General features: G+C 39.2%; 1 protein-coding gene across 5 annotated transcripts in view; it reads left to right on the top strand.

Annotated features, from left to right (window-relative positions):
- ERAP1 (endoplasmic reticulum aminopeptidase 1) overlaps positions 1 to 24917 on the top strand; it is an 86421-nt gene that overhangs the window by 32021 nt on the left and 29483 nt on the right. For 2 of the 5 annotated variants that reach the window (XM_059916805.1, XM_059916806.1), the window contains exons 1-2: positions 21846 to 21884; positions 24270 to 24875. The exons of 1 other annotated variant lie outside the window; for it this stretch is intronic. The gene's annotated coding sequence lies outside the window, so the exon portion shown is untranslated. Of the gene's footprint in view, positions 1 to 21791; positions 21885 to 24269; positions 24876 to 24917 lie in introns of those variants that run through there. 2 more of the 5 variants (XM_059916807.1, XM_059916804.1) reach the window with 2 other exon arrangements.

Raw genomic sequence — 24917 nt, 5'->3', positions numbered from 1 at the left:
CTAATTGAAAAATACACAAACAAATAGAAATATATTTTATGTTCATGGATTGGAAGAGTTAATATTGTTAAAATGTCCAGACTACCCAGAGCCATCTATAAATTCAATAAATCCCTATCAAAATTCCCATGGCATTTTTCACAGAAGTAAAAAAAACAATCCTCAAATTTGTATGAAACCTCAAAAGACCCAAAATAGCCAAGGCAATCCAGAAAAAAGAAGAACAAAGCTGGAGGTGTCACACTTCCTGATTTCAAACTATATTACAAAGCTATAGTAATCAAAACATTATGGTACTGGCATAAAAATAGACACATAGACCAATGGAACAGAATCAAGAGCCCAGAAGTAAATCCCCACATATATGGCCAACTAATATTTGACAAGAGAGTCAAGAGTACTCAATGGCGAAAGAATAGTCTCTTCAGTAAATGGTGTTGGAAAAACTGGGTCATCACATGCAGAAAAGTGAAATTGGACTACTATCTTATTTCATTCACAAAAATTAACTCAAGGTGGATTTAAAGACTTAAAGGTAAGGCCAGAAACAGCAGAAGAAACTCTACTGTTCAAGAAACCAGAAACTCCTAGAAGAAAACATAGGAAAAAAGCTCCTTGACATGGGTCTTAGCAATTTTTTTTTTTTAATCTGACACCAAAGCACAAACAACAAAAGCAAAAATCAATAATTGGGACTACATCAAACTAAAAAGCTTCTGCAAAGCAAAAGAAACAATTAACAAAATGAAGAGGCAACCTATAGAATGGAAAAAAAATTTGCAAACCATATACCTGATAAAGGGTTGATATCCAAAAGATATAAAATACTCACACAACTCAACGACAACAACAAGACAATCTGATTATAAAAATGAACAGAAGAACTGCATTGACATTTTTCCAAAGAAGACATACAGATGGCCAACATGTACATGAAAAGATGCCCAACACCACTAATGTTCACTTGAAACAAATAGACTGCCAAATATTTCTCCAGCAAAGATGGGTTTATTCTATATTCTCAGAGAATTGCAATTCAGTATCTGTAATCATGGCGAGACACAGAATTGTGAGATTATAGTTAACAGTACTGTATTATATACTTGAAAGTTGCCAAGAGAGTACTAATCTTAAATGTTTTCATTACAAAAACAAAATACTAATTATGTGATGAGATGGAAGTGTTAGCCGATATTGTGGTGGTAATCATTTTTTTTAATATATAAATTTATCAAATCAACATGTTATACACCTTAACTTACACAAATTCGTATGTCAATTATATCTCAATAACAAAAAATATCCATAAATTAAAGGCTTGACCCTGTTATAGATAGAAAATAAAAAATTACCTGGGGTTAGACATCACAAAAGGCAGGAGAGATCGTGTCTATTTTCAATGGTTCTGTTCTTTGTGTGCTTAATAGAAAATTTTTTCTTTTATATAAATGCTAGGAGAATTTCAGGCTAAAATTCAAAATAATTTACAAGTTGAGTGTGGTTCATTTCTAATAGGCTTAATTTATCACAGTAGCTTTAAATAGGTTAGTCTATGAATTAAAAAGTCTTACTTGGAAAATAATTATGAAACCTAATAAAGTTGACTTTAAATTGGCCCAGTAGAAAAAAAATAATGGTTACTGTTTCAGAACCCACTACTCTTCTATTACCCTCATGGGGTTTCAACAAATACAGGGGTCTCAGTGTTCTTCAGATAAGCATTTGAGAAGTTCAGTTTTTTTCAGGGGGTGACTAACATGCAGGGGAGAGAAGGCAGGGCAAAACGTGAGGTGGAGGGGAAAAGTGAAATGGAAACTACTATTAAAAGATGAAAAGCAGCCAATTCCAGAAAACGCTTTTATATTTTTATTCCTTAAACAGAGGGAAGCATTTCAGTTTTATTTTTAACTTCTTTAATCACTTGTATTTTATAGCCAATTGACTTTTAAAAAGATATGAAAGAACACTTATCCCTTGCGGCCATGAATTAAGGGACTCACTAGAACTACTCCAAGTCTGCAGTTTCATCCAACACTATCTTCCCCTGCCTGTGCTTTATTAAAATCCAAGCAAAAACACAGGAAAGATCTATTTTGGAAGGTGTGAATTAGAGCTGGGTTAGAGGGAGGTCTCACATCCCAAAATGCTTGATGCAATTTTAAATGTTAACATTGTGACACTAGTTTTTTTATTCTATCCCCTCCCCTCTTCAAACTGCCTCATAAATACCATGGCTGTTTGAGCCTTGTGGGAATAGAGGCAGGGATTATTTTTATAGCTACACCCTGCACCAATAAGTATATCTAATAAACATTTCTATAACCAGTTTATTTCAACTTCAGGGTATAGTTTTCTCTACAGTTAGAGAAACTGACCTATCTCTAATGGCCAATTAATCTTAAAATCAGGGTGAGAAAATTAAGGGGATGTGGTAAGCCAGAGGTCCTCCTGGAGAAGAAAAACCACACATTCAAGGCAGGGGTCAAAAATTTCAGATACTTTCAAGGGTCCAGTGGGTAATAGGAATATGTGAAACTACTGCAGTAAAATTGTTAGGAAATGATGTGCTGGCCAACAGGAGAATGCATAGCCAATTCACATGATTAAAAACACCCCGCTGGCTGAACTGAGTGGCTACATTTACTCCACCACAATTCCCATTTGGGATCCTTCTTTTAAAGAGGTCCTATACAAAAGGGATTAAAAGGAATAGGGTTTATTTGACTGGAGTAAAGATCCTTGAGTTTTATTTACTTCTTTTTGCTTTTCCTAAATAGATATTAAAAAATAAATAACAGGGAAAAGCCAGGCCAGTGAATAGACAGGAGTAATTAGCAATTTATTTGAAGTTTCCTAAAGATCTCCCTGCTTAAACTCTCTTTCTTACTGGTTTGCCACAGCACCTAGTGGATTGGTAATGTCACTAGGCTCAACGCAGCCGCGTTGAGGGGGTGGGGCAAGTAGGTTAGGATGTCAGTTTCTCCCAGGAGCTTCAAGAGCACAAACATGACTTTGGCAGATATTTAGCTGTAATGTAGCTGACAGCCTACAGCAAGGTCATGAGAAAGGTGAAAAGGGGTCAGGTTTTTGTGGAGCATTTCAAAAGAAATTAAAATCTCCAGCCAGCCATGAACACCAAGAGCATTACAATGCAGGAGGTATGAGGGCTGTGAATGAAGGAAAGCCAGGTGGCTGGTGGTAGGGTATGAATGACATATCAAATAACTAAACTAATGTTATTGAGCATCTATTCTATGTCATGTGCTGTGTTTGGTGCTGGGGATATGAAGATCAATAAGCTATGGCTCCATCCAGCAGGTAAGACAGACTCGTAGCTAACTATACAATATTTCATCAACTCTATGACTCACATTTTTTCATATTTAAAATGCCTTTGAAATTAATGGCATCTCACAGTCTTCTTGGCAGTGGTTTTTTTCATCCTACTAGAGTGGTAGATAAAATAACTGTGTGTGTTATAACAGAAGAAATACAGTAAATAGATTGTGACATATTACTACCAGGTAGGAAGAACAGTAGTTAAAATGTATTGTGTAGATAATAGTGAACTATTGAAAGCTTTTAATCAGGGGAATAACATTGAAATCTCTCTATTCATTCTTCCTTTCCTCTTGCTTTCTCTCTCTTATTCAATAAACATTTATGAAGCACATTCTGTAGGCCAAGCTCTCTGTTAGATCCCAGGAATTCAATGGCGAAAAAGAGATATAACCATTAATCAATTGTATCTAATTGACATTTATAGAATAACTCATCCAACGGCAGCAGAATACACATTCTTCTCCAGCTCACGTGGAATATTTGACAAGATAGACCACAGTCTGGGCCATAAAACATACCTTACCAAATTTAGGAGAATAAATGTCATACAAAGTAGGCTTCAGAACACAATGGGATTAAACCAGATATTAAAAACAGAAAGATAGCTGGAAATCCCCAAATATTTGAAGACCAAATAACCCACTTCCAAATAACACATAAGTCAAAAAAGATGTCTCAAGAGAAATTTAAAAATATTTTGACCTAAATGAAATGAAAATACAGCCTATGAAAATTTGTGGAATGCAATGAAAACAGTGCTTAGAAAAAAAAGAGACATAAGTTCTAGCCTCATGGAATTTACAAGCTAGCTGAAGAGACTGAGCAAAGACTAAGGAAATAGAAAACATTTGTGTGTGTGTGTGTGTTTATTGAAGTATAATTGATTTACAAGGTTGTGTTAATTTCTGCCGTACAGCAAAGTGATTAAATTCTACATACATATACATTCTTTTTAAAACAATGTTCTTTTTTTAAGTTAATTTTAATTGGAGCATAGTTGATTTACAATGTTATGTTAGTTTCTGCTGTACGGCAAAGTGAATCAGTTATACATATACATATACCCAGTCTTATTTAGATTCTATTCCCATATAGGTCATTACAGAATATTGAGTAGAGTTCCCTGTGCTATACAGTAGGTTCTTATTAGGACAAATATTCTTTTCCATTGTGGTTTATCATAGGATACTGAATATGGTATCCTATAATACTATAGGACCTTGTTGTTTATTCATTGCATATATAAGAGCTTATATCTGCTAACCCCAACCTCCCACTCCATTCCTCCCCCAACCCCCTCCTCCGTGGCAACCACAAGTCTGTTCTCTATGTCCATGAGTCTGTTTCTGTTTTGTAGATAGTTTCATTTGTGTCATATTTTAGATTCCACAAATAAGTGATATCATATGGTATTTGTCTTTCTCTTTCTGACTTACTTCACTTAGTATGATAATCTATAGTTGCATCTATATTGCTGCAAATGGCATTATTTTGTTCTTCTTTATGGCTGATTAGTATTCCATTGTATACATGTACCACATCTTCCTTATTGATTCATCTGTCAGTGGACATTTAGGTTGTTTCCATGTCTCGGCTATTGTGAGTAGTGCTGCTATGAACATAAGGGTGCATGTATCTTTTTTGGATTCGAGTTTTGTCTGGATATATGCCCAGGAGTGGGATTGCTGGATCATTTGGTAAGTCTTTTTTTTAATTAATTAATTAATTTATTTGGCTGCACCGGGTCTTAGCTGTGGCACACAGGATCTTTGCTGCCAGTGTGGGATCTTCATTGCGGCATGTGGGATCTTCTTTTAGTTGCAGCATGCGGAATCTTTAGTTGTGGCATGTGAACCCTTAGTTGTGGCATGTGGGATCTAGTTCCCTGACCAGGGATCAAACCCGGAACCCCAGCATTGGGAGCACAGAGTCCTAGCCACTGGACCACCAGGGAAGTCCCTGAATCATATGGTAATTCTATTTTTAGTTTTCTGAAGAACCTCCATACTGTTTTCCATAGTGGCTGTACTAACTTACATTCCCACAAACAGTGTAGGAGGGTTCCCTTTGCTCCCCATCCTTTCCAGCATTTGTTATTTGTAGAGTTTTTAATGATGGCCATTCTGACCACTGTGGGGTGGTACCTCATTTTAGTTTTGATTTGCATTTCTCTAATAATTAGTGATATTGAACATCTTTTCATGTGCCTGTTGGCCATTTGTATTTCTTCTTTGGAGAAATGTCTATTTTAGTCTTCTCATTTTTCGATTGCATTGTTTGTTTATTTGTTGTTGGGTTATATGAGCTGTTTGTATATTTTGGAAATAAAGCCCTTGTCATTTGCATCGTTTGCAAATATTTTCTCCCATTCTGTAGGTTGTTTTTTTCATTTTGTTCATGGTTTCTTCTGGTGTGCAAAAGCTTGTGAGTTTAATTAGGTCCCATTTGTTTATTTTTGTTTTTATTTCTATTGCCTTGGGAGACTGATGTAAGAAAACATTGGTACGATTTATGTAAGAAAATGTTCTGCCTACGATCTCTTCTAGGAGTTTTATGGCGTTATGTCTTATGTTTATGTCTTTAAGCCATTTTGAGTTTATTTTTGTGTATGGTGAGATGTTGTGTTCTAACTTCTTTGATTTACATGTGGCTGTCCAACTTTCCCAACACCACTTGCTGAAGGGACTGTCTTTTTCCCATTGCATATTCTTGCCTCCTTTGTCAAAGATTCATTTACCATAGGTATGTGGGTTTATTTCTGGGCTGTCTATTCTGTTCCATTGATCCATATGTCTGTTTTATATGCCAACACCACACTGTGTTGATGACTGTAGCTTTGTAGTATTGTCTGAAGTCTGGGAGGTTTATGCCTCCTTCTTTGTTCTTTTTGCTCAGGATTGCTTTGGCAATTCTGTGTCTTTTATGGTTCCATATAAATTTTAGTATTATTTGTTCTAGTTCTGTGAAAAATGTCATGGGTACTTTGATAGCAATAGCATAAAATCTGTAGATTGCTTTGGGTAGTATGGCCATTTTAACTATTAATTTTTCCAATCCAAGAGCATGGGATAGCTTTCCATTTCTTTGAATCATCTTTAATTTCCTTTATTAATGTTTTATAGTTCTCAGCATATAAGTCTTTCACCTCCTTGGTCAGGTTAATTCCTAAGTATTTTATTTTTGGTGGTGCAATTTTGAAAGGTATTGTTTTCTTACATTCCCTTTCTGATATTTCATTATTAGTGTAAAGAAACACAACCAGTTTCTGTATGTTAAGCTCATATCCTGCTACCTTGCTGAATTTGTTTATCAGTTCCAATAATTTTTGTGTGGAATCTTGAGGGTTTTCTATATATAGTATCTTGCCATCTGCATAGAATGACAATTTTACCTCTCCCATTCCAATTTGGATACCTTTTATTTCTTTTTCTTGTCTGATTGCTATGGCTAGGACTTCCAATACTATTTTGAATAGAAGAGGTGAGAGTGGGCATCCTTGTCCAGATTTTAGTGGGAAGGCTTTCAGCTTTTCACCATTGAGTATCATATTGGCTGTGGCTTTGTCATAAATGGCTTTTATTATGTTGAGGTATGTTCCCACTATACCCACTTTGATGAGAGTTTTATCATAAATGGTTGTTGAATTTTGTCAAATGCTTCTTCTGCATCTTTGAGATGATCATGTGGTTTTTATCTTTTCTTTTGTTGATGTGGTGTATCACATTGATTGATTTGCATATGTTGAACTGTCCTCATGAACTTGGGATGAATCCCACTTGGTAGTGGTGTATGATATTTCTTATGTGTTGTTGGATTCGGTTTGCTAATATTTTATTGAGAATTTTTGCATCTATATTCATCAAAGATATTGGCCTGTAATTTTCTTTTTTTGGTGGTGTCTTTGTCTGGTTTTGGTATTAGGATGATGGTGGCTTCATAGAATGTCTTTGGGAGTGTTGTCTCCTCTACAAATTTTTGGAAGGGTTTGAGAAGGATTGGTATAAGTTCTTCTTTGTATATTTGGTAAAATTCACCTGTAAAGCCATCTGGTCCTGGACTTTTGTTTTTAGGGAGTTTTAAAATTACAGATTCTATTTTACCTCTAGTGATGAGTCTGTTCAAATTATCCATTTCTTCTTGATTCAGTTTTGGTGTCTGTGTTTCTAGAAATTTGTCCATTTATTCTAGGTTGTTGAATGAATTTGTTGGCATATAATTGTTCATAGTATTCCCTTATGGTTTTTTGTATTTCTGCAGTATCAGTTTTTATGTCTCCTTTTTCATTTCTTATTTTATTTATTTGGGATCTCTCTCTTTTCTCCTTGGTGAGCCTGGCCAGAGGTCTGTCAGTCTTGTTTACCCTTTCAAAGAACCAGCTCTTGGTTTTATTGATTTTTTTCTATTTTTTAAAAATTTCTATTTTATTTATTCCCTACCTGATCTTTATTATTTCCTTCCTTCTGCTGACTTTAGGTTTTGTTTGTTCTTCGTTTTCTAATTCTTTTAAGTGGTAGGCTAGGTTGTTTGTTTGAGATTTTTCTTGTTTTTTGATGAAGGCCTGTATCACTATGAACATCCCTCTAAGAACTGCTTTTGCTACATCCCATAGATTTTGTATGGTTTTGTTTTCATTGTTGTTTGTCTCAAGGTATGTTTTAATTTCCTCTTCAATTTCATCATTTACCCATTGGTTTCTTCATAGCATGTTGTTTAGTCTCCATGTAATCATTTTTTTCTCATTTCTTTTTCTGTGGTTGATTTCTAGTTTCATGCCGTTGTGGTCAGAAAAGACGCTTGAGATAATTTCTATACTCTTAAATTTGTTGAGGCTTGTTTTGTGCCCTAGCATATGGTCAATCCTAGAGAATGTTCCATGTGCAAGAATGTTCCATGTGAAAAGAATGTATATTCTGGTTTTTTTTTTTTTTTTGGGATGTAATGTACTGAAAATATCAATTGAGTCTAACTGTTCTATTGTATCATTTAGGATCTCTGTTGCCTTATTGATTTTCTGTCTAGAAGATCTATCCATTGATGTGAATGGAATGTTAAAGTCTCCTACTATTATTGTATTCCTGTCAATTTCTTGCTTTGTATTTGTTTTATGTATTTGGGTGCTCCTATATTAGGTGCATATATGTTGGTGAGTGTAAAATCCTCTTCCTGTATTGATCCTTTTATTACTATATAGTGTCCTTCTTTTATCTTTCTTTATAGCCTTTGTTTTAAAGTCTATTTTGTCTGATATGTGTATTGCAACCCCTGCTTTCTTGTCATTTCCATTTGCATGAAATACCTTTTTCTGTCCCCTCACTTTCAATCTATATGTGTCTTTGCCCTAAAGTGGGTCTCTTGTAGGCAGCATATTGTAGGCTCTTGGGTTTTTTTTATTCAGTCTTCCACTCTGTGTCTTCATTGGAGCATTTAGTCTGTTGACATTTAAGTTAATTATTGATAGATATGTATTTATTGCCATTTTGAGCCTTGTTTTCCCATTGATTTTACATTTCTTCTTTGTCCCTTTTTTTTTTTTTCATTTTTCCTTTTGTGGTTTGATGGTTTTGTTTTGTATTACATTTATGTTCTCTTATTTTTGGTTTTTGTGAATCTATTGTATGTTTTTGATTTGTGGCTATCCTGTTTTTCAAGTATGTTAACCCCATCCTATATCTACTTGCCTTAGACTGGTAGTCATATAGGCTCAAACACATTCTAGGCAATGAAAAAATATATACATTTTCTTACTCTCCTCCCCCAAATTTTATGATTTTTGATGTCCTCTTTTACATTTTCATGTTCATCCTTTTGCTATGCATTGTGGTTATCATCATTTTCACAGACATTTCCTTATTTTTTAAAAATCTGTGTACTGGCTTACTTAGGTGATTTGCTTTCCAAGCTTGCCCCATGGAGCCATAGGTTCTCCTCCCTTTCGGGTCTCACAGTAGATTTTCTTTGGCTCTTCCCCATTGCCAGTGAAATCTCTGAGGCTTTTCAGAGTACACAGCTGGCAATTGTTTGCAGAGTGAAGACAGGTGATTGTGCGGCAGCAGTTGTAAATGAGTCTTTTAAAACATGAAGTTGTTGGGGGGATGGAGGAGGGATGGATTGGGAGTTTGGGATTAACAGATGCAAACTATTATATATAGAATGGATAAACAACGAGGTGCTACTGTATAGCACAGGGAACTATATTTAATAGCCTGTGATAAACCATAATGGGAAAGAATACAAGAAAGAATAACTGAATCACTTTGCTGTACAGCAGAAATTAACACAACATTGTAAATCAACTATACTTCAATAAAATTAAAAAAAAAAACATGAAGTTGAGGCTGCTTACCTAAAACTGAGTGACATTATCAAAATTACTTAAATCAAGTTGGTTGATTAAAAATGTAGTTTATGTTTAGGCTTCAGTGGAATTTAGGTCAACCTCAAACAATGTATGGGAAGCAAAGCCAAAAAAAAATCTCATTTTTCCCATGGGACACAAGGGACACTACTTTCCTTCAAGTGACTATTGAAATAGTACATTATAAAATTGAGACTGTGATTTATTATGACTCTTAAAATTGCATGCAACTGTTACCCAATTCAGTCAAACAATCTTAATCCAAAAGGGAAGATTTATTGGAAGGATGCTGGATGGCTCACAGAACTGAGGAAATATCTGCAGAAAGGAGGCCACTCCAGGCCAAAAGGGTGAAATCAGAAAATGTGTATAACAAAGGAATCTCTTAAGTTGTGCCTCTCATTTCTTTTTTCCTCTTTGGTGTTAGTTTCATTTCCTTAGGCATTGCCCCACAGTGGGAACTTGACCATTAACACTAATTCTTACAGTACTGAAACCACAAAGAAAAAGAAAAAAAGAGGCTTCCCTGTCAGCTTCAGCCAGAATAATCCTGGGCAAGGCCTCTGATTGCCCTGGCTTTTGTCACCTGCCAGTCCTTGGACCAATCACTGTACCACAGAGAATGTGGTTGCTCTGTTCATCCCAGACTGAGATTGAGCCATGTGCCTATGGATTTCCCAGAGGGAGGGGAAGAATAAAAGAGTCCCTAGAGACATTTCAGAGATACCACATCATAACCTGATGCTTGACAATATGCTTATGTCACAAAAGTATTCATCCCACTCTCAAATGCCCCAAGCCTCTCGTAATCTAAATCTACCATTGATTTCCCAATTATTTTTATCCATAAAACCATTAAAAATTACCTGAGGTTTCCTCATAACTGTTTTATTTCTTTTTCATTTGTTCAGTCTCAACACAGTTTAACGTTTGTGGTGGATATTGTATCTGGTTCACTCAGTACGTTATCCAGCACTCCTAGGTTCTGGATGTGCATTAGGCTCTGCCAAACAGAAGTGCTGGTGGGAGACTTGAATATGGAACTGAGATAAGTGGGGAGAGAGGCAAAGCTTGCGTTATTCATTTGGTTGGGACAGATTGTAGCATCCCTGACATGGTTCTGGAGCCAGCAGCTGTGGTAGCCACTGCCCAGTTTAGCAGATGGCTTCTAGGTCATGGCAAGAGAAGCAGTTTCATTGGTGGCCAAGTTCTACATGATGGCTTTGGGATTTGTTTCTGGAAGCTCTCTCTAGTATGGGTTTTTAAAGCCATCCCAGTGATTATGTAGATAGCCTGCGATAAATGCTTTTCTGGTTAAATAGCTTGAATGGATTTTGTTCTCTGTGACTGAATCCTGACTGATACATTTTTAGATTTAAAAATGTCACTGGTGTTTTCGGTAATTTTATTTTTCTTTTCCATCTTTGTAATTACATGGATACAAGATGTGAAGTGAGGTTGGCATCATTTGTTGCTTTCAATGAACAGGTCAATTGGAACGTGATCACCATTCCTAACTGATGTGTGGTTAGATTCCTAGGAACACATGTTATTATTCAATATGCCTGTGCTGGAGAACTTCCAATTGCCCCTCCAGATCCACTCACCACCCTTCTCATCCCACCCTATGCCCTGGGCCTGACAAGCGGCAATGGGGCTCCCTTGCCCTCTGGCTTTGCCAATAAGGAGACCTGGTTTGTGCTGGTCATCTGTCCCTCCATGCCCCTCCTCACCATTAGGTAAACATTCACTTTATATTTCAAAAGTGTCCTTGTTGATATAGTCCTCCTATCTGTGGACCATCTTTCTCCCTAGAGTTTGCACTCTAAAAACAGTTAACATTTATTAATTCCTCACCATATAGCTTCTTTTGAAAACTGAGGATTCAGAGATCAAAACCCACAAATAGAATGGCCTCTCTGTTCCTTTCCCTGCACTAAGTACCTATACTTTGATCTCCAAACTTGCAATTTTTCTGTTCTTAATTAGTTAAGAAGAAGAGTCTGATGAAATAATCTAGACAGTTGTCAACGACCATAGCTGACTCCAGACTCTGTCCACCTCTCTTTCCTCCTCTATCTGCATCATTTTTAGTAGTTCCTTCTAGGTTCCAGAAGTCAAACATCTGTTGCTGCCTACTTTTGAGGGCTGGCCCTCAGGAGTTCACTAATCCTCCTACTTTTCTGGCAAAGGTATGGAGAATCCCCTTTGCCCTCAGTACAGCAATGTAGAACCAAACAAAAAAAATTTCTTTTCTCTAAGAAAGCTTATACTTGCCCTTGAATTCTATGGTATATATCAGTCAAGATCTATAGAATCAGGACTTCCCTGGTGGTGCAGTGGTTAAGTATCTGCCTGCCAATGCAGGGGACACAGGTTCGAGCCCTGGTCTGGGAAGATTCCACATGCCGCGGAGCAACTAAGCCCGTGTGCCACAACTACTGAGCCTGCGCTCTAGAGCCTGTGAGCCACAACTACTGAAGCCCACGTGCCTAGAGCCCATGCTTCACAGCAAGAGAAGCCACCGCAATGAGAAGCCTGCGTGCAACGAAGAGTAGCCCCCGCTTACCGCAACTAGAGAAAGACTGCATGCAGCAACGAAGACCCAACGCAGCCAAAAATAAATGAATAAATAAATAAATTTTTAAAAAAGTTTAAAAAAGAAAAAAGATCTATAGAATTAGAATTTCTCATGGTGGAGGTAAGGAATCTTTTTCTGTAAGACAAGTTTCCTAAATTATTCTGGTGCATTCCTTTGCTTCTCTTTACTCACTGCATCAATTAATAACTGTTGAAAGAAAGACAGGAAGAAGGAAAAAAGAAAAGAGAAAGAAAGGAAGGAAGGAGCTTCAGTAGTTTGGGTATTTTATTTACTAGTGCACTACAAAGGTTAAGTGAGTAATATAAAATTTTACTATATTATGATTTTGCAGTTTTCATCCTTTAGAGGGGGAATCGTTGGACTGCTAGGCTAATACAGATTCTATAAAAGTTTAGCCATCTACCACCAGGACTGGGAAGCCAGAGAGGGCTTCCTCTGTAGCAAAACAATGCTACAAAAGCAGAAGAGCCCAGAATTCTCAATAATTTAATTGGAGTTTTGTTTTGACATCTTTGGCCGATCCACCCACTCATTCCTGACTCTTCCACTCCTTGTAGCCTTGCTGGGTTGGGAGTTGGGCAATGGACAGGAGGCAAAGATTCTCAGACTTCTGCCCTGAGGTAGATTTGGTTGGCCCTTCTGCTGGAGCTGGTTCATCCTTTGGGTCTCTCTGGAATCTCTGGTGTTGGGCTCAGATGATTCAGATCTGCAGGGCTTCTCTGAAGTTGCCCTGGCCTTCTCAGGGCTTGCCCCGGCTCCAGCCCTGTGGATCCATCTTCCTTTGTCTCTCTCTCAAAACTCTCTTTGACTTTGGGCTTTTACTGGGCCTATAATATATTCCCTAGCCTGTAAAAGCTCTTTCTACATTTAGTCATCTTCTTTATCAAATCCATTTATTGTTTAAATCAATTTATTGAGCTCTGGGCTCTTTATTGGTCATAATCTCAGATGTCATCTTTCTCCTGAGTTTGGAATCAGTTCTTCTGGGAGTCAGAAGATGACTAATTTTCCATAAGTGAAAAATATCAGCCAGCTATTAATTTCTCATTTCTTATTTGGGAAATATTCACATTTTCAGCCCAATGAAGAATCAAATCTTTCTAGTCTCTAGAGTCAAGGTCCTTCCTTAGTTTCTGACCAATTGTTCCCTCATCAATCACTTTCTTGATCTACATATCCTTCTTGCCTCAAGGACATAGGCTATCACATCCTGTGATTATAATAACAGAAATACCTTCAATGTACAGTAACATTAATGTGGTAGATAGATTCTTCCGTTCCCCCTCTGTATGTGAGAGAGCATGAGAACTGTTTGCTAGCATGATGCTATGGTTCTTTAGAAAGTACAGTTGACAAATGTACTTATGTTTTTAAACCTATTTTTATTATTCCTTTTGGCATATGCAAAGAACATGCCCACTCCTGGATAACTCTTTTTTTTTAGCGTTAGCAACATTTTTATTTTTTTATTTATTTATTTTTGAGGTTAATAACAATGTAGTTTATTATTATTTTAATTTTTATTTTATATTGGAGTATAGCTGATTACCAATGTTGTGTTAGTTTCAGATGTACAGCAAAATGATTCAGTTATACATATATATTTATTCTTTTTCAAATTATTTTCCCATTTAGGTTATTACAGAATATTGAGCAGAATTCCCTGTGCTGTAAGTAACCTACCTTGTTGGTTATCTATTTTAAACATAGCAGTGTATACATGGCAATCTCAAACTCCCAATCTATCCCTTTCTCCTCTTCGCCCCTGGTAACCATAAATTTGTTTTCTAAGTCTGTGAGTTTGTTTCTGTTTTGTAAATAAGTTCATTTGTATCATTTTTTTTAGATTCCACATATGAGATAACATATGATATTTGTCCTTCTCTGTCTGACTTACTTTGCTTAGTATGATAATCTCCAGGTCCATCCATGTTGCTGCAAATGGCATCATTTCATTCTTTTTAATGGCTCAGTAATATTCCATCGTATATATGTACCACATCTTCTTTATCCATTCATCTGTCAATGGACATTTAGGTTGCTTCCATGTCTTGGCTATTGTAAACAGTGCTGCAATAAACACTGGGGTACATGTATCCTTTTGAACCATTGTTTTCTCTGGATATATGCTCAGGAGTGGGATAGCTAGATCATATGGTAGTTCTATTTTTAGTTTCTTAAGGAACCTCCATAGTGTTCTCCATAGTGGCTGTACCAATTTACATTCCCACCAACAGTGTAGAAGAACGGTTCCCTTTTCTCCACACCCTCTCCAGCATTTATTGTTTGTAGACTTTTTGATGATGCCCAATCTGACTGGTGTGAAGTGATACCTCATGGTAGTTTTGATTGACATTTCTCTAATAATTAGTGATGTTTAGCATCTTTTCACGTGCCTATTGGCCATCTGTGTCTTTTTTGGAGAAATGTCTATTTAGTTCTTCTGCCCATTTTCTTAACTGGGTTTTTTTCTTTTTTCTTTTTTGATATTGAGCCATACGAGCTGTTTGTAAGTTTTAGAGATTGACCCCTTGTCAGTCGCATCATTTGCAAATATTTTGTCCCATTCTGTGGTTTGTCTTTTCGTTTTGTTTATGGTTCCCTTTGCTGTGCAAAAGCTTTTGAGTTTAATTAGGCCCAATTTGTTTATTTTTGCTTTTATTTCCATTACTCTAGGAGGTGAATTCAAAAAGATATTGCTGTGATTTATGTCAAAGAGTGTTCTGCCTATGTTTTCCTCTAGAGTTTTATAGTAACCAGCCTTATATTTAGATCTTTGATCCATTTTGAGTTTATTTTCATGTATGGTGTTAAAGAATGTTCTAATTTCTTTTTCTTTTTCTTTTTCTTTTTCTTTTTGTATGTAGCTGAGCAGTTTCCCCAGCACCACTTATTGAAGAGACTGTCTTTTCTCCATTGCATAGTCTTGCTGTCTTTGTCATAGATTAATTGATCACAGGTGCATGGGTTTATCTCTAGGCTTTTTATCCTGTTCCATTGATCTATATTTCTGTTTTTGTGCTGTTTTTGATGACTGTAGCTTTCTAGTATAGTCTGAAGTCAGGGAGCCTGATTCCTCCAGCTCTATTTTTCTTTCTCAAAATTGCTTTGGATATTCAGGGTTTTTTGTGTCTCCATTACAAATTTTAAGATTCTTTATTCTAGTTTTGTGAAAAATACCATTGGTAATTTGATAGGGATTGCATTGAATCTATAGGTTGCCTTGGGTAGTATGGTCATTTGACAATATTGATTCTTCCAATCCAAGAACATGGTATACCTTTCCATCTGTTTGTGTCATCTTTGATTTCTTTCATCAGCATCTTATACTTTTCTGCATACAGGTCTTTTGCCTCCTTAGGTAGGTTTACTCCTAGGTATTTTATTCTTTTTTGATGCAGTGGTAAATGGGAGTGTTTCCTGAATTTTTCTTTCTGATCTTTCATTGTTAATGTATAGAAATGCAACAGATTTCTGTGTATTAATTTTGTATCCTGCAACTTTACCAAATTCATTGATAAGCTCTAGTAGTTTTCTAGTAACGTCTTCAGGATTTTCTATGTATAGTATCATGTCATCTGCAAGCAGTGATAGTTTTACTTCTTCTTTTCCAATTTGGATTCCCTTTATTTCTTTTTCGTCTCTGATTTCCATGGCTAGGACTTCCAAAACTATGTCAAATAGAAGTGGCGAGAGTGAACATCCTTGTCTTGTTTCTGATCTTAGAGGAAATGCTTTCAGCTTTTCACTGTTGAGTATGATGTTAGCTGTGGGTTTATCATATATGGCCTTTATTATGCTGAGTTAGGTTCCCTCTATGCCCACTTTCTGGAGAGTTTTTTTTTTTTTTTTTAATCATAAATTGGTGTTGAATTTTGTCAAAAGCTTTTTCTGCATCTATTGAGATGATCATATGGTTTTTATTCTTCAATCTGTTGATGTGGTTTACCACACTGATTGATTTACAGATATTGAAAAATCCTTGCATCCCTGGGATAAATCCCACTTGATCATGGGGTATGATCCTTTTCATGTATTGTTGGATTTGATTTGCTAGCATTTTGTTGAGGATTTTTGCATCTCTGTTCATCAGTAATATTGGCCTGTAATTTTCTTTTTTTTTGTGGTATCTTTGTCTGGTTTTGGTATCAGGGTGATGGTGGCCTCATAGAATGAGTTTGGGAGTGTTCCTTCCTCTGCGATTTTTTGGAATAGTTTCAGAAGGTAGGTGTTAACTCTTCTCTAAATATTTGTTAGAATTTGCCTGTGAAGCCATCTGGTCCTGGACTTTTGCTTGTTGGGAGTTTTTTAATCACAGTTTCAATTTCAGTACTTGTGATCAGTATGTTCATATTTTCTAGTTCTTCCTGGTTCAGACTTGGGATATTGTACCTTTCTCAGAATTTTTCCATTTCTTCTAGGTTGTCCATTTTATTAGCATATAGTTGCTTGTAGTAGTCTCTTATGATCCTTCATATTTCTGTGGTGTCCATTGTAAATTCTCCTTTTTTATTTCTAATTTTATTGCTTGAGCCCTCTCCTCTTTTTTTTCCTTGATATGTCTGGCTAAAGGTTTATCAATTTTGTTTATCTTTTCAAAGAATCAGTTTTTAGTTTCATTGATCCTTTCTATGGTTTTCTTTGTCTCTTTCATTTATTTCTGCTCTGATCTTTATGATTTCTTTCCTTCTACTAACTTTGGGTTTTGTTTGTTCTTCTTTCTCCAGTTGCTTTAGGTGTAAGGTTAGGTTGTTTATTTGAGATTTTTCTTGTTTCCTGAGGTAAGATTGTATTGCTATAAACTTCCCTCTTAGAACTGCTTTTGCTGCTTCCCTTAGGTTTTGGATCATTGTGCTTTTATTTCCATTTGTCTCTAGGTACTTTTTGATTTGCTCTTGGATTTCTTCACTGATCCATTGGTTGTTTAGTGACATATTGTTTAGCTTCCACGTGTTTGTGTTTTTTACAGTTTTTTTCTTGTAATTGATTTCTAATCTCATAGTGTTGTGGTTGGAAAAGACGCTTGATATGATTTCAGTTTTCTTAAATTTACTGAGGCTCACTTTGTGGCCCAGCATGTGATCAATCCTGGAAAATGTTCCACGTGCACTTTAGAAGAATGTGTATTCTGCTGCTTTTGGATGGAATGTGCAGTTGCTGTGGCAGAGGGAGCTATAAACAACATCAAACCTAAATACCAGGTTTCCTGAACTAAGATTTGCTTTAATGTCAGATTAACAATATCTGGTAAGCTCCAACATCTCAAATAACTTAACATAGCAGGCATAGGTCTGGATTTTAAAGAAATTGACATGATTCATTTAGATGTATTTGTGGGATTGCTTTGAAGCAACAGAGACTTACTGATTGTGATATTTTACATTTTTAATGGAATTCATGGATTTCTCTTGTGTGTCATAGGTAATTTTTATATAACTAAGTAATGATTTTCCAGTAGATAAATTGGCAACAAACATAAACATATAATTCTCAGAAGAGGAAATAAAAAGTAAAAACATCTAATTAACATATGTTTAGGGTAGTGTTCAATCTCATAGTAATGAAAGAAATGCAAATTTTAAAAACATGCGTTATGGTGATTTACCTCCTAGTTGAAATGAGCAAAGGGAAAAGCCATAGGAATATAGAACGTGGGCTGAAGAGTAGTGAGGTGGACCTCCCGCTTACTGAGGAGGGACGGAAGAGGGGTGTGGTCCCTGGGTTCCATCAGGCTGTGAGAACCGGGGGCATGCTCAGTTTTCCCTCTGTGGCAGGAGTAGGTCAAATAGATGTCTGAGGAGGGGGGAAATGGGAAACAAGTCATCAGTCCTCAAGTCACCCAGAAAGTTCTTCAGGACCCAGCAGTCCTAGTAGTCTGACAGCAGTTTTGGTCACTCACATTGTTCCTACAGAAGCTGGCATCCATCACTCCCTCTCTAGTGCTCTGTCATAGTGGCGACTCAGGGCTCTTTCTGAAGCTTGACAAACTGGCTGAATCAAGAAAGGAATTCGTTGCTTCTCTTGATTGGAAAGTCCAAGGGTAGGGCTTGCTCAGGACAGCTGGGGCTGACAGCCTCAATGGGGTTATTTTCTCTGTCTGTTTCTCTGTCAATTCTACTTTACTTTGAATTGGCTTCACTTTAGAGCAAGCTGTCTCTACATGGTGGCCCCTGCCTTGTAGGTCACTCACCATCTCAAATCCTTTGTTTCTTCATTATAGAAAAATGGAACTAGAAGCCACCTACACAAGTGCACTCTGAGAGTCCAATGAGACAGAGTATATGTAAATGCTTTCAAACCACAATGTTTCAGAGGAATTTATTTGTTCTTGTGGGGTCAGTGGCCTGCTTTGAAGCAGTGTTTCTTTTAACTTGGCATCTATACCTTCTTCCTTGTTTCTGATGTTCAATAAAATGGTATAGATTTTGTTGAGTAGGCCTGGCTTGCAGTTTGGCATGTAGGAAAAAAAAGTATCATCCTCTTTATCAAGAATATCAAGAATGAAGGACATTGCTATTCTTTTTTTTTTTTTTTTTTCTTTTTTAAGGTGGTGGTTAAAAAAATTAAGTTCTGGGGCCATAGGAGCCTGTGGAGGTGCCTCAGGGACCCACAGTGTGTGTGTGGGGAGGTGTGGGAATGGGGTTGAGAGACAGCTGGCAGGGACTAAATGGGTGGGTTTGTCAGAACAGCCCTGCTTTGTCTGTTTTCTACATCATGATTCCGGGTAAGATTTTACATCGAGAAGGAGAGTGGTGATATAGTCAAAATGGCAGCAACTTGGGCAGCAAAAGAGAAGAAATGAGCCAAATGCTGACATTAATCGACAAAAGCTAACGAAGACAGAACTGATCCAATTACTTAAAGCAAAACTGAACACCACTTGATCAAAATCTGGAATCCAATCTGAAAAAAAAAAAGAAATTGATCAGTAATAAGCCAAGGTTGTACACATCGCAATGGCGAAAGCCTGAGGTCAACTCCCTCCTCCTCCCACCTCCCATCTGAGACTAAGGACACTGAGAAGCTTTTGAAATGCATAGGCCCAACTGACCCTCTTACACTGTGTGGAGGACAGTATTAGTTTTTACCAACCACTCCCTGCATTTGCAGAAGACCCTGTAGCTAGTTCTGGGCAATGAAATGTGAGTGGAAGGGATGTGTATTATTCAGCACTGAGGTGGGAAAAGGCTGATGCATGATTCTCTGGACTTACTCTTCCTTGCCATGGTGATCAAGAAGGCCAAAAGCTTCAGATGGATGCACCTACAAGATGACGATCCTCTGTCACACTGAGCCCCGATGGGCTGTGCAGGGCAGAGGACCCTGCCTACAGACAATGGCTGTGTACCATGAGTGAGAAATAAAGCTTTGTGGTCTTAAACTACTGATGTCTTAGTTACAGCAGCATAAGCGAATATCCACTGGGAGGAAATGTGGAGGCTCCAGGAAGGTTGTTCAGGGTGGGAAATTCCTAGAGGCTGCCTGGAAGAGAGCAAAGCTAGAAGTGCCAAGTGAAGCTGGGGGCTAGGTGAGGAGGGGTGGATGTAAATAACAGCTAGCTGAGGAAGCTGTGTAAGTCAGTGGAAAAAACATGCACTTTGGAGTCAAACTGACCCACCTAGGGCTCACATTTCGGTTTCACTTCTTATTTTCTCTTCAAGCAAGTTGACAGCCTCTCTTACTTTTCTCATTTATAAAGCATAATACCTACATTACATGACTGCTGAAAAGATTAAATTATACATACATATACACACAAACGCACATGACTAGCATTTAGCACAGTATCGAACAGTTGGCAAGTAATCCATAAACCAAGATGCCCTTTCTTTCTGTCTGCTTCCCTCTAGTACCATTTCTAAGCTTGGTAGCTGCTAAGTTTTGATCTCACGGACTCTACAAGTGGGACTCCTTCAAGTTTAAAGTCCTCACTCCAAGGCCTGCATCCCACAAATCCCTGCTAGAGCTTTGAAACTACAAGGGAATACTGCCAAATCCTGTCTTTAATTGCTTTATTGTAGTGCCCTTGGATTCTGAAGAGGGACTCTTGGCCATTGTAAATGAGTCTAAAGTCTGGGGGAGTCTGGCTCCCATCTGCCCAGGTATCTGTAAAGGCATTCCCCTCTTCCTGCCTTCTCACTTGTCACTTATAGCAGCCTCCAGCCTGTTCGGTGCCTTCACTTCCTTCCATCCTGACCATCAAGAAATATTTTAAAAGAAACTAAACTTATTAGAAATGGAAGGGAAAGCATCATATCTCTAAATATAAATATGAAAACAAAGAAATGCATGAGTTTATTGGACAGGAAACTCTCATCTGAACAAATTGGGATCACTGACACCCAGAGGCCTTGGAGGCTATAGCTGTCCACTGACACCCCTGCAAACATGCAGAAATTTCAAATGCAGAAATTACCTGATCCCAAAGTTGGTTTCTTATTGAATTTTAGTGAAAAAACTTCCCTTGGTTCCACTCTGGTTGGGCTTGGGGACAGGGTGTTAATTTTATGTTACAAAATATCCTTGACTGGAGAGAATATGCAGAACAAAATATTATGTTTTTCAAAAGGAGGCATAAGATTGAGGGGAAAAAAGCTGAGAAATACTGTTCTAGCGACTTGGAACCCCAGGTTCTCAAAGGCAAGGCAGCAGAGAAAGAAGTGAGAGGAGAAAGCCGGAGTATTGTGAGGAAAAATCCCAGAGGGGCTGGGGCAGCATTTCGTGAGTATGAATATTTCTTGGCTTGTTACCTCATTTACCCTCAACTGTTTAAAGATGGGCTTTCTGAGACATTTCATCCAATCTTAATGTTTTAAGGGGAGCAAAGAAATGGTCATTTGATTTGAAAACGCAGGGAGGGAGATTTTTTAATGTGGGGAGCAGCAAATCCTTGGGGTCCAAGGGTCCCTTGGTATTGGTGGGGCAGTTCCGGGCCTCTGTTTCCCCTTCTTTCTCTTCGGTGTCTCCAGCCGAACCCCTCTACAGGTGAAAGCCCAGACAGTTCAGCATTTTGCAGAAACAAAGAACTGTTCTGGGTTTCTGTTTCATTCGGAGGCGGGCCGAGAGCTCTCAGCCCATTTGCGGAGGTGAGATGATGGACACCCCTTGCGTCCAAGGGGCTTTGAGCTGGCTCAGGCTGGGATAGAGGGGAGCTCCGGTCCACGGAAGTGCCCTGTAAGAGCACCGGCCCACTCCTTAAGCCCCAAACCTCCGCTGCACCGAAGGCTAATCAATGAAAAACCAAACCAAACCAAACCAAAAAAACCCTCCAGAGATACACGCAGGGGAAATGATCTGTATTCCTAAAGGGGTGCTCCGCCCCGCCTGGGCCCCCAGCAGTGCAACCCTGCGGCTTCCCTTGCTGCCGCACTGTTTTGTGAACTCCTGTCTTGGGAACAGCGATGTCTGCTCGTCCCCACTACCGGGCTTCCCCTTGCCCAGCTACCGCCTCGGCCTGGGGCGCCCCTGCGCCTGCCGAGGCTCGACCCCGCGCCCTGCGCTTCTGCGTGCAGCTCCGGCTCCACTTTCACTTTCGGTCCCGGGGCGGCCAAGGCAGGCAGCAGCGGCATGGTCCCCGAGCCACAGGTACAGCGCTACCGTCCCCAGTGCGCCCCGCGGGGAGGGGGCTGCGTGGTCGGGGAAGGGCGGGGCCCAGGCATCCTCCCTGTGCTGGGGAGGCCTGGAGTCCGGGGCGCGGGGAGGAAGAGAACCAGGGGGCTGCGAAGTGGGGCTGGGGGGGAGTCGTGGGGCTGGGGATCATGTCCGCGGGGAGGGCGGCGGGGTTGGCGCGGGCCCAGCCCTGCTCGCGTCCTTGTCCCTCTTTTCCACTGGGAGAGGGACAGGGGCGCAGGGCTGGTGCGCCTGCCCCACGCGCTCCCCGGGCTGTGCCACTTCCCGGCCGGGACGCGGGAGCCTCCTTCTGCGCTCCTCCTAGAGGCTGCGTTCCTGCCCGCCGCGTCCACCGGACTGCCGAGTAGGGCCGAGTGAACTGGTGGGTGGATTGAGGGTTTAGGCCGAGGAGGGCACCTTGCAGATAATAGTCAGAGAAACATACGTGGCTTTGGTTACTTGCAGGCGCGGGGGTGTTCTGGGAACATCAGTTAAGTGTCCTCAAGATCAATTCTCTCCCTTCTTCTGTTCTTGTTGTCAGTAGTTGTCTGTCCTCACTTCTCTCTGGCTCAGCCTGGGTTTATCGAGTTAAAACACTACTGTTTGAGCAAATTAAAATTCCCTCTCTGGGTGTCTTACACGCCTGGTGGGCCTGCAAGTTAATTTCATGAGGAAGGAGAAGTGCAGACGCTTCCTTACCTTTTTCATGGAGGTTCTTTGTGAGAGGTTCAGAAAGAAATGCTCTGTTTTCTACTGAATCCCCAGAGTATTTGCTCTCAATTCAGGATGTAGTTGACAACTTAAAAAAACAAAACAAAACTTAAAAAAATTGGCCAGGGTTGTCTCTTTTTCCACGGAGTTGGAATTGTTCTGATATGTAGCACATTTTCAGGTGGACCTAAATAGATAAATTCTAATATGTTAAAAAATTGAACTGATTCAACATTTTTATTATTTACCAGCAGTGACAAGCTGTTATCAATGCTTGTTAATTTCATTGTTCAGAGCATTTTGGAAGAAGGTCCATTACCTCTTGATGATGGATTTCACATTCCATAGTGTCCCAATGAAGGGAAGGATGAGATAGCCCAGGACCGGTTGCCCCTGACTTCCTGTGTAAGTGGGAAAAGTCAGAATCACCAAAGGCAGTAAGGTTCCTAAAGTATCTTGAACTCTTTCTGGCTGTGAAGTAAAGTTAGGTACTCTGTTACTGCTGCACTTTTATCCACAACATTGTGAAAGAAGCTTTAGTAAGATCAGATGCCAAAGGAAGGTACTTTTTAAAACTTTAAAGGAGTACAGTGAAGTACAGGCAATTCCTTTAAAACCCTTATCTCTGTGCCTTCAATCTGTGTATATTTAACTGCCTTCTTGATAAATCCCCTTGGATACCTCATAGACAGCACAAATTAAACATATTAAAAAATGAACCCTTCATTCCCTCTTCTCCCTTTTAAATCTCTTCCACCTCTGGCCTTCTCCATTTCAATAAAGGGTACCTATGACTACCCAGAAGTTCATTGTAGAAACCTGGCAGCCATCCTCCTAAATCTGTCCTTTCCCTCACTCTCTACTTCTAATCCACCCTAAATATAGATGTTGAATCCATCCATCTCTCTGTCTCCACCCGCTCCCCCCCCCCACTCCAGTTCTTTCTGTTGACACCATCCGAGTATGAACCACTCTCTTATTTTGTCTAGACTACTTTCTAACTGGTCTCTTGGCCTTCACTCTTACTTCTTCCCAGTCTTCCACTCTCCACACAGCAACAAGGGTGATTTTCTTTAGGTGTGAACTGGATCCTAGCTAGATCTCCTAGCTCAAATCCCAGTGGTTTCTCATTGCCCTGAGGATAGGATCCAAAATCCTTAAGATGCCTAGAAGGTTTGTGGTGGTCTGGCCCCTGCCCACCTCTCCAGGTGCCTCTTTCTGCCACATGCTGGGCTTCAGCTTCACCGACTTTATAAATAACTAGCACTCTCTACTGCCCCTGAGCTTGCAAGTATGTGTGCTGTTCCCTCTGTTTGCAAAACTCTGTCTCCCTCTTTCCTCAGCTAACTTGAATTTGTCCTTTAAATCTCAGCTAAACATCTCAGAGAGCCCTCAGTGTACATCAGTCTGCTCTGTTACTCTCTTTCAGTATGTGTGTTGCTTTTTTCTTCATAGCTAATCATGGTTGGTAACTATCTATGTGTGTATTTGTGTAAATTTGTTAAAAGTCACCCCACCCCCACTATATGCTCTTTGAGGTCAGGGGCCTGTGCTGTCTTGCACTGCCCCGCAAAACCCTCGCACATAATAGACCCTCAGTAAATATCTGTGGAATGAGTAATTGAACATATTTTAACTTAATTTTCACAGCAATCCTGTGAGAGAGGTGTTATCTCGTTTTACACACCAAGAAAATGGAACCAAGATTCAACAACCTGCCCAAGGTCATAGTAGGTGGCAGAGCAAGAACTCAAAGCCAGATTTTCCTTTCTGACTGTAAACCTAATATATATATTGCTGATATAGCAATAATTATATATGTATGTATGAATTACAACATTTTTGCTGTCTGTATCACATGTTCCATTTTGGTTTCCTGGCACTGCATCCTCTCTGAGACACAGCCATCATCTCTTTGGCTCCCTCCTCTCTTGGACCCAACACTGCAAGGCCTTTGCTATGAGGTGCCACCACCAACCCCTTAAGCAGCCCGTGGGCCTTGCTGTCAGCTCAGAACCAGTTGGAATTTTTAGATCTCTTGGGCTGCTGGAGAGCCCTTGAGGACTCCCAGAGCCCTTGCATGCCTGAACCTGCCACCTTCACCGTGCCACCGTGCCATCTTGGGGCGCAGGCCACACTTACTAAGCTACTGCCATCAGAAGTTCCAGATGGAAGCATCACACAAGTTCTTTCTACCTCTGGCCCCTCAACTTCAAGGGAGATCCATCATTCTGCCCTGGGATTCTGCCTGAGGAGGTAGGGGCAGGAGCTCTTTACTATTTTGGTGTTTAAACTTTA

This window comes from Balaenoptera ricei, chromosome 3, assembly GCF_028023285.1.
Source record: "Balaenoptera ricei isolate mBalRic1 chromosome 3, mBalRic1.hap2, whole genome shotgun sequence".
Classification (NCBI taxonomy): domain Eukaryota; kingdom Metazoa; phylum Chordata; class Mammalia; order Artiodactyla; family Balaenopteridae; genus Balaenoptera; species Balaenoptera ricei.
Note: the sequence above shows the minus strand (reverse complement) of the source record. Positions and strands in the feature narration are given on the sequence as shown.